This window comes from Sus scrofa, chromosome 1 (assembly GCF_000003025.6).
Source record: "Sus scrofa isolate TJ Tabasco breed Duroc chromosome 1, Sscrofa11.1, whole genome shotgun sequence".
NCBI classification, from domain to species: domain Eukaryota; kingdom Metazoa; phylum Chordata; class Mammalia; order Artiodactyla; family Suidae; genus Sus; species Sus scrofa.
The window spans coordinates 262,680,504-262,689,680 of NC_010443.5; positions in this window are offsets into that span (position 1 = coordinate 262,680,504).

Here is a 9,177-nt window from a genome sequence, read left to right on the forward strand (position 1 = left end):
GCCCCGGGGTGGGGGGTCCTTCTGTTCTGACAATATCATCCCCCATGTGTTCTGTATCCTCCCCAACCTACTCAAGCTGCCTGCTCAGACACCTCTCTCAATGAGCAGCTCATATTCACTTCAGGGGCTGCAGTTTTCATTTTCTCATTTAGTAGCATGTGGATCTCTTATGGCCACATTGGGGTCTCCATCCTGAGGGTCCCCTCTACTAAAGGTATCTGCAAATCCTTGTCCACCTGTGGCTCCCATCTCTGTGGTATCTTTATATTATGGGCCACTTGCTAGTGTTTACTTTTTCTCCTCATCATTGGACTCCAATGACAAAGACATAATTGCTTCCATCATGTATGCAGTAGTTACTCCCGGGCTGAACCCCTTCATCTATAGCTTTAGGAACAGAGATTTTAAAGAGGCCTTAGAGTTACTTGTCAGTAGGGCTAACTTCTTGAAGTGACAGTCACTAAAACCTCTTATTGCAGTCATGAGGACAGTGAGATGTATCTCATAAAATTATCATATGGTTCACAGCTCTGTATCTTCAAATGAATATACATTCAGCATTCATATAGTGTTAATATGTGGATAAGGTCCAGTTTGTTACTTGCATTGTTAATATGCCTTATCTTTTTTTTTTTGGTTATCCATCTTCTCTCATGAAATAAGTGAAAAAATCCTACACAGAATATGTCACATAATTATGATTGTGGTTTTGTATTTTTCTCCTTTTAGATACATCCGTTTTTGCTCATATATTTTTTATACTAGGTTATTGACAATACACCGATTTAGCATCATGTTCTGCTACTTGTGGACTGATTATTCTCTGTAAGATGTGCAGAAATTGGCTGGCTTTGGCTTGAAGCTGATTGTGAACATCTCTTTTCAACTCCACAGTCAATGACACCATGCAGGTGGATTGAAATCAGCCATGAAGGTCATAATTACACTATGGAAATTGGCAAATAATACAAAGCATTTCTCTCCTATGATAGGGAGTCTTTTTATATTCATTGAACAGCACACCATGCTGTTGAGGGGAGATTTCTTTTTAGTCATGACACCTACTCTCACATCTCATTTACTTCCTCTAATATTAGTTTAGATATACCAGCTTTCATTTAGTTAGCATTTACATGTATTTATTTTCCAACACTTTAAACTTCCTTATGTCTTTATATCTGGAAAGTGTTAGTCCTTAACTGTGTAAAGCTGGGTTTTACTCTTTTTATGTAAGTTGATCATCATTGTAATTCTGGAGAATTTGATCTATTAACATCCAATATAATCAGAATGTGTTTGAATTTATGTTTTTCATGTTGGTATATGTTTTTTAATTGAGACATCTGATTTCATATTTATACTTGCTTCTCTTTATCCCTTTTGCTTAATTAAATATATATTTTGTTATTCCATATCCCCTCAATTAACTTATTAATTATACATTATTATTATTTTATAATTCTTTTCTGGGTTTTATATAGAGATTATGTCTTGTTTTTCTTAAGTTTTTATTGTGGCATAATGTGCTACCCAACATGAAATTTACCATTTTAACCATTTGAGATATACAATTGGGTTACATTTAGTACATTCATCACTGCTATTTTATGTGAGGCCTTGAACAGGGAACTATGGACTATCAATGCCATTGAGTACTTCACAGCTATGAAAAAATAATGACAAATATACCTATGAATCAATATGGAAGGTTTTCCATGATATACTATTAAATGGAAAAAAGCAATGCGTAAAAGAGCATCTACAGCATGCTTCTTCCTATGTGAAAAAGAAGGGAAATTAATAAATACGTGTATCTTCCCATTGAGTAAGAAGAAACACACAAGGAATCAATTTGAAACTAATGAGACTGATTATCTACAGGGGTTTGGGTGGAAATAGGATAGAAAAGATGGAGAGATGAATATATTTATTTGCATAGTTTTTGACTATGTTATCTTGCACCACTAAAAAATAAAATAAGGTTATAGAAAATAAAGCAAAATAGAATAAACCAAAAAAAAATTAGCCTAGCTGTATTTGGAGTTAATACCATAATCAGACTTAAGAGGAAAATACAGTAATTAAATTATTATTGAACACTGAATTTTGTTTATAAACTACTCTCAGAATAACAAAAACACATTTTTGGGTAAGCAGATTTTTTAAAGTGAAGATAGTTTGTCATTAACAGTGGTTTCATTTCACGATTCTGAAATTACATATATTCAAAGATTTAGTAAATAAGTAAACATGTTCTGAAAAAAGGATTGACTCCTCACTGGGGTAAAAGTGAGATGTATATGGAAAAAGAGAGGCTAGAAAGAACTCTATGGTGTCAAATGAATTGAAAATGGCAACTCGAACTCAAGGGTTGTAATATGTATAAACTGATTGAAATTATATATCAATATCTGTCTGGTGCCCATCTACCAAAACTTCTGTCCCACTCCTAACCCACAACTTATGGGTAACCATTCCTTTAATTCACTTGTTTCTAGTTTCTACATCCTGTGTTTATTTTTTTAAATTTTATTTCACTTTTTAAATTATTTCAACAATTCAAAGTATTTTTCTACTGTAGAGCATGGTGACCCAGTTACACATACATGTACACATTCTATTTTCTCACATTTTCATGCTCCATCATAAGTGACTAGACATAGTTCCCAGTGCTACACAGCAGGATCTCATTGCTAATCCATTCTAAAGGCAATAGTTTATATCCATTAATCCCAAGCTCCCAATCCAACCCACCCCCTTCTCCTTTCCTTTGGAAACCATAAATACATTCTGCAAGTCCATGGTTTTCTTTTATGTGGAAAGGTTCATTTGTGCCTTATATTTAATTCCATATATAAGTGCTATCATATGGTATTTGTGTTTCTCTTTCTGACTTACTTCACTCAGGATGAGGGTCCCTAGTTGCATTCATGTTGCTGCAAATGGCATTATTTCATTCTTTTTATGGCTGAGTAATATTCCATTGTGTATATATACAACACATCTCCCTAATCCAATCATCTCTCAATGGACATTTGGGTTGATCCCATGTCTTGGCTATTGTGAATGTGCTTCAGTGAACATGCGGGTGCATGTGTCTTTTTAAGGAATGTTTTGTCTGGATAGATACCCAAGAGTGGGATTCCTGGGTCATATGGTAGTTGTATGTATAGATTTCTAGGGAACCTCCATGCTGTTCTCCACAGTGGCTGTACCAGCTTCCATTCCCACCAACAGTGCAGGAGGGTACCCTTTTCTCCACATCCCCTCCTGCACTTGTTCTTTGTGGACTTATTTGTGATGGCCATTCTGACTGCTGTGTGGTGGTATCTCGTGGTAGTTTTGATTTGCATTTCTCTCATAATCAGGGATGCTGAGCATTTCTTCATGTGCTTGTTGGCCATCTGTACATCTTCCTTGGAGAAATGTCTTTTCATATCTTTTGCCCATTTTTCCATTGGGTGGTTGGCTTTTTAGCTGTTGAGTTGTATAAGTTGCTTGTATATTTTGGAGATGAAGCCCTTGTCAGTTACATCATTTGAAACTATTTTCTCCCATTCTGTAAGTTGTCCTTTTGTTTTCTGTTTGGTTTCCTTTGCTGTGCAAAAGCTTTTCAGTTGGATGAGGTCCCATGGGTTTATTTTTGCTTTTATTTCTGTTGCTTTGAGAGACTTACCTGAGAAAATATTCATCAGGTCGATGTCAGAGAGTGTTTTGCCTATGGTCTCTTCCAGGAGTTTGATGGTGTCCTGTCGTATATTTAAGTCTTTCAGCCATTTTGAGTTGATTTTGGTTCATGGTGTGAGGGTGTGTTCTAGTTTCATTGCTTTGCATGCAACTGTCCAGGTTTCCCAGCAATTTGTGCCGGATAGACTTTCTTTGTCCCATTTTACGTTCTTGCCTCCTTTGTCAAAGATTAATTGACCATAGGTGTCAGGGTTTATGTCTGGGTTCTCTATTCTGTTCCATTTTTTTCTGTCTGTCTGTTTTGATGCTAGTACCACACTGTCTTGACGACTGTGGCTTTGTAATATTGCCTGAGGTCTGGGAGAGTTATGCCTCCTGCTTGGTTTTTGTTTCTCAGGATTGCTTTGGCAATTCTGGTTTTTTTGTGGTTCCATGTAAATGTTTGGATTGTTTGTTCTAGTTCTGTGAGAAATGTCCTGGGTAATTGGATAGGGATTGCATTGAAACTGTAGACTGCTTTGTGTAGTATGGCCATTTTTACAGTATTAATTTTTCCAATACAGGAGCATGAAATATCTTTCCATTTCTTTGAATCCTCTAATTTCTGTGATTAATGTTTTATAGTTCTCAGCATATAAGTCCTTTACCTCCTTGGTCAGGTGTATTCCCAGGTATTTAATATTTTGGGGTGCAATTTTAAAAGGTATTGTATTTTTGTATCCCTTGTCTAATATTTCATTGTTAGTATACGGAAATGTGACTGGTTTATGATTGTTAATCTTATATGCTGCTACTTTGCTGAATTTGTTGATCAGTTCAATTCATTTTTGGGTTGAGTCCTTAGGGTTTTCTATGTAGAGTATCATGTCATCTGCATACAGTGACAGTTTGATCTCTTCTCTTCTCTTCCTATATGGATGCCTTTTATTTCTTTTGTTTGTCTGGATTTTGTGGAGTCTCCCTATCTGCATAGATAAATTTCCTCATTCCATAGCACTTGTCACTATTTGCCTGCCATTCATTTTCCATTAAAATTTTCTTTTTGTGCCACCTCCAGTTTGGATGTTTGTTCTAAAAGAGGGTTTTTTTGTTTATGTTATTTTGTGTTATGTTTCTTTAGAATATATCAGTATTACATTTTCTGGGAACCTTCATGTTTATATAAGTGAATGAGTGAATGAATGTACAGATGAATTCATTCAACAGTTACCAATCATGGTTGCTTCTTGTGAGTCATAGCTGATCTCTAGTGATACAAAGACATTGACAATTAACTTAACATTTAATAAGCTTTCATTTGGTTCTCCTTTAACCATCCTTCAAAGTCACTGAAAGACTATGATGATTATTTCCACATTGAATTAACTAAGTCTCAGTGGTCTTTGATAAATTGCTCAAGGATGCTTTCTTAGTAGAGGAAGAACCCAGAGTCTTTTCCCCCCCACAGTTTTATATTCAATACCCCCTTCCCCTGCAAGGAATAGATCATACCTTACAAATCCTTCTAGAGAAGTGGGGAGATGTGTACATTTTAAGGGGCTTTTTGTTCTAATGAAAGTCTGTGTCAGTGTTGGGCAACCTGCAGATGCCCTTGCACTGCCTGGAGAAGCTGTGCTCATGACGTAGAAGCCATGGGCAATGGGGTCACTCCTGCTTCTCATCAGAGACTTGACCAGAAACCTAAGGTACAACTTATATCAGAGACACTTTCTCCTGTGAAACTAGGTGCAGCTCAGCCCCTGTGGACCCTAATAATACTCCTTCCCAAGAGGCCAGGAGGGGAGTTGAGCAGTTGCCCTGGTGGACTGCTACTCAAGTCAGGGCCTGGTGTGGATTCCCTCCGGGGTCTCTTTAGGATGGAGAAAAGGAGATCTTGTGCATTGTTTTGAAGCTGGAGAACTGATGTGAGAGTCTGTACAGATCATCACACCACCAAGGTTTGCTCCTTTTCTTTGGATCTTGGTTATTTTGGATAGAAAGTGAGGCTTCAGGTAACAGAATGCAGGAGAAAATATTTGAACTCAGAGCACAGGTATAGCTCAGAAGGAGCCCAGAAACCTCCCCAGTCATGCATGTGTGTCTATGTGTAAGTGTGTGTGACCATCAGAGAAGTTATGTATATTTGTGTGTGTGTTGTACGAGTCTATGTGTGTATGTATAACTGACAAACACAGTGAATGACTCATAGTAGGATATACAGAGGTTAGAGAAGCCTGGACATTTCCTCAGTGGGTGCTTACTCTTCTTGCATCTGCCGCTTGTGTGATGTGTGTAAAAGGCCTAGTGCATTGCTTATGATTTGAATAGGAATGCCTAGTTTTGATGACAATGCCTCTGGTCTAGGATGCTTGACAGTTCTGTGCATGCAGCTGTGTTGTATATGAGTATTTTCCTGTGAGTTTTGCATAGATTTGTGTGAAGCTACTCACACCCTGACTATATTTACCTACTGAGAGTATAAGCCAGAGAACTCTATAAATCTCCATTTGGCAAGTGTGTGTCTGTGACTGTGTGAGTTCCTTTGTGTAACAAACCCACACCTTGAGTCCTACACAGAAGAAATAAATGTTTGTGTTTGGGTGTCTGACATTCTCTCATTTTTTTACCCTCCAAATGCCTGAGGCCAAAATCCACACACACAGCTCCATAGGAAACTGACTTTTCAGAGCTATTGACATCCATTTTTCTGTGGTTTAACTCCTCCAGCAAGGCCCCTGGAAGCTCAAGACTTTTGGCACTCTGTTTCACCTCTAGTCAAACAGTTTAGAAATGAAATGCTCATTTCTGGAATCCCATTCTTTGACACTGAGATCTTTTTCTTTTCCCCAGTTAATAGCTTGGTGGCCTTGGGTTTGGCCCTGGTGATTCCCAGCATCCAGCACTGTTACATGGTATCATGCTAATTGCTGACAGATCTTGTCTGTAAGGTGCTTAAGAAGTGAGGCACATCATAAGCACTTGGAAAATTGTAGCCTCTTGGAGACCCAAACACTTGACTCTCCATTTCCTATTGTGCCAGATTCAGTATTTTGTATGAAAAGAGGAAAATCAAGCCCATTCATAGTCTCTCTCAATGCCCCACCCCTAGGTCACACACTGCTTCCATTTCACTTTTGAGCCATTTCCCACCCACCTCTTTGCACATGGCCCGGGTGTAATCAAAATACCACATCTGTATTGTTCCCTTCTGATCACATTGCAGCTTCTGGGTGTCATTGGGAGCTCTGGTTCTTCTGTAGGAGGTCTGTGAGATCCTGGGCTAAGTCTGACCTAGCAGCTTTCAGTGAGAAGCCTGTGTTTGGCAGGAGGGTCAAGTGCCTGTTCCCTCCTTGTGCCCTGGGAACTGAGTCAGTGAATATCCCCGGGAAACTCCCTGGTATGGAGTAAGCCCCTATTGACAGATTCTTCCCCAATGTCAAGTTCCTATTCCAGGCATATTTTAACATTTACCTTTAACTTTTCACATTTAACATTTGACTTTAGCTTCTCTAACCCCCATAAAAAGAAATATGTGCATTCTCTGTCTAGTGAAAAGATGACCAGAAAATCAATCTTTGAGGAAGTTCCTGTTTTAACTCAGCAGGTTATGAACCTGAATAGTATCCATGAGGATGTGTGTTTGAGTCTTGACCTCAGTAAATGGTTAAAGATCCTACATTACTGTGAGCTCTGGTGTAGGTCACAGATGCTGCTTGGATTCATTGTTTCTGTGGCCATGAAGAGGGTGGGCAGATTGAACCCCAAATTGATCCCTAGCCTCCAGACCCCCATATTGCACAGGGGCAGCCCTAAAAAGCAAGCCAAAAGAAAGGAAATCAGGCTTTGAACCTGCCTCTTATTAAATATGTGAGATTGTTTAAGTTATTTAACTACTCCTGTTGGTAAAATGCAGGGAAAAAACAGTCTTCTCTACTTCCCAGATAGAAGTAAAGGTTGATGGATTGAATGAAATTGAAAGCATATGAAAGCCATTGGCAAACTAAAGCACTGCAGGAAAATGAGTGTGGATAGTTATCTGAGCAGGAGCACTCCTTCAAATCCTGAAATAGTTCTTCAGGTGCTGCCTATATATCTAACTAAAGAGAGGGAGGAACTGTAGGGTCATAGGAGCAATGATTCCAGTGTATTTTAATAACATGGGAGAGAATTGTGATTACAGTGGTTACTAACTTTATAATCATGCTAGTTTTCTATTCCTTCAGAGTATATATTAATGAAGTTTTGATTGTTTCTTTTCTTTTTTTTAAAGCAACACTTTGAGGTTCTGGGGCTAGTGGCAAAGCTGAGCTGCATCTGAAACCTATGCCACTGCTTGTGGCATCACTGGATGGTTAACACACTGAGCAAGGGTTGGGGTTGTTCCCACATCCTCACAATGATAGCAGCTGGGGTCCTTAACCTGCTGAAACATAGCAGGAACTCCTCCCTCCTCAGTCTACTGAAAACTTCAGTGAGGGAGTCATGCAAAAATGTATTTGTCTTCCATTGTGATCATTAACTGTGAATTATTATCAGTGTGAATATCAATATTGGGAAACAGTTCTGGTCATTCAAGTCACTGAATCCTAGTAGACACCCCAATCCTTCAGGATCTCTCAGCTCTCAGGCGCCATCTCAGATCTCAGGTGTCTTCCTACTGATGAATATCCAGATCTGAGCCATGTAGATGGAGATAGAATGAGGTCCGTGCACTGAAGTATTGTTTCATTCATGGCAAGAGGATATCAGGCATTAAGACAAATTCCACCATGGAACTTACCCCGGTGATAGGATAGTATCTCAGAAACTTACCTTAATTGTGTGAGAGCTCAGATAAGTTAACATAAATTTTAGGTCAGCTTCTTGGTCCTCTAAGCTGGACACCTCATAATACTTCTTTATTAAATTCCTGAACCTGATACTGTTTTTGGGGGGGTGGGGTTTGCAGATTCTCTCAACAATTAGTATATGAAATTTTTGGTGTTTATTATATGCAGGACACTGTTCTTAATATTAATGCCTAAAAAATGAGAATCTTTTGTGTTAACTCTATGACAGTGTGATATTGGCATTCTAACAATACAGTGGCACAACCTGAGGCCAAGAGAAATTTATCATCCCAAGTCCTACAGTGAGAGTGTGGTGTGACCAAAATAATAACACAGCAAGTCTGGCTTCAGGTGCATTTATTTAGTCCTTTGTTAGGTGTGTCCTCAGTGGTTAGTATCATGAGAAAAGAGGTCCTATATGTCGTATTTAATCTCATGTGTCCATTTAGTAGGGTAGTGTAAGAAACCTGGTTGATTAAAGAGAAAAGAATAAATTTGCTCTGGTTTTCATCAAAAGGAATCATGTTGATTGCGTCACTTGCTTTGGCAACACTACATGCTAAAAGAAATGTAGGCAGTTATTCCTTTTCTCCATGAGAAAGTGAGAGCACCAGTGTGGTAGCCACAACCATGTCTTCAGTATCTCTGATGTTTCCCACTCCCCTCCTTCCCCAGCAGACAG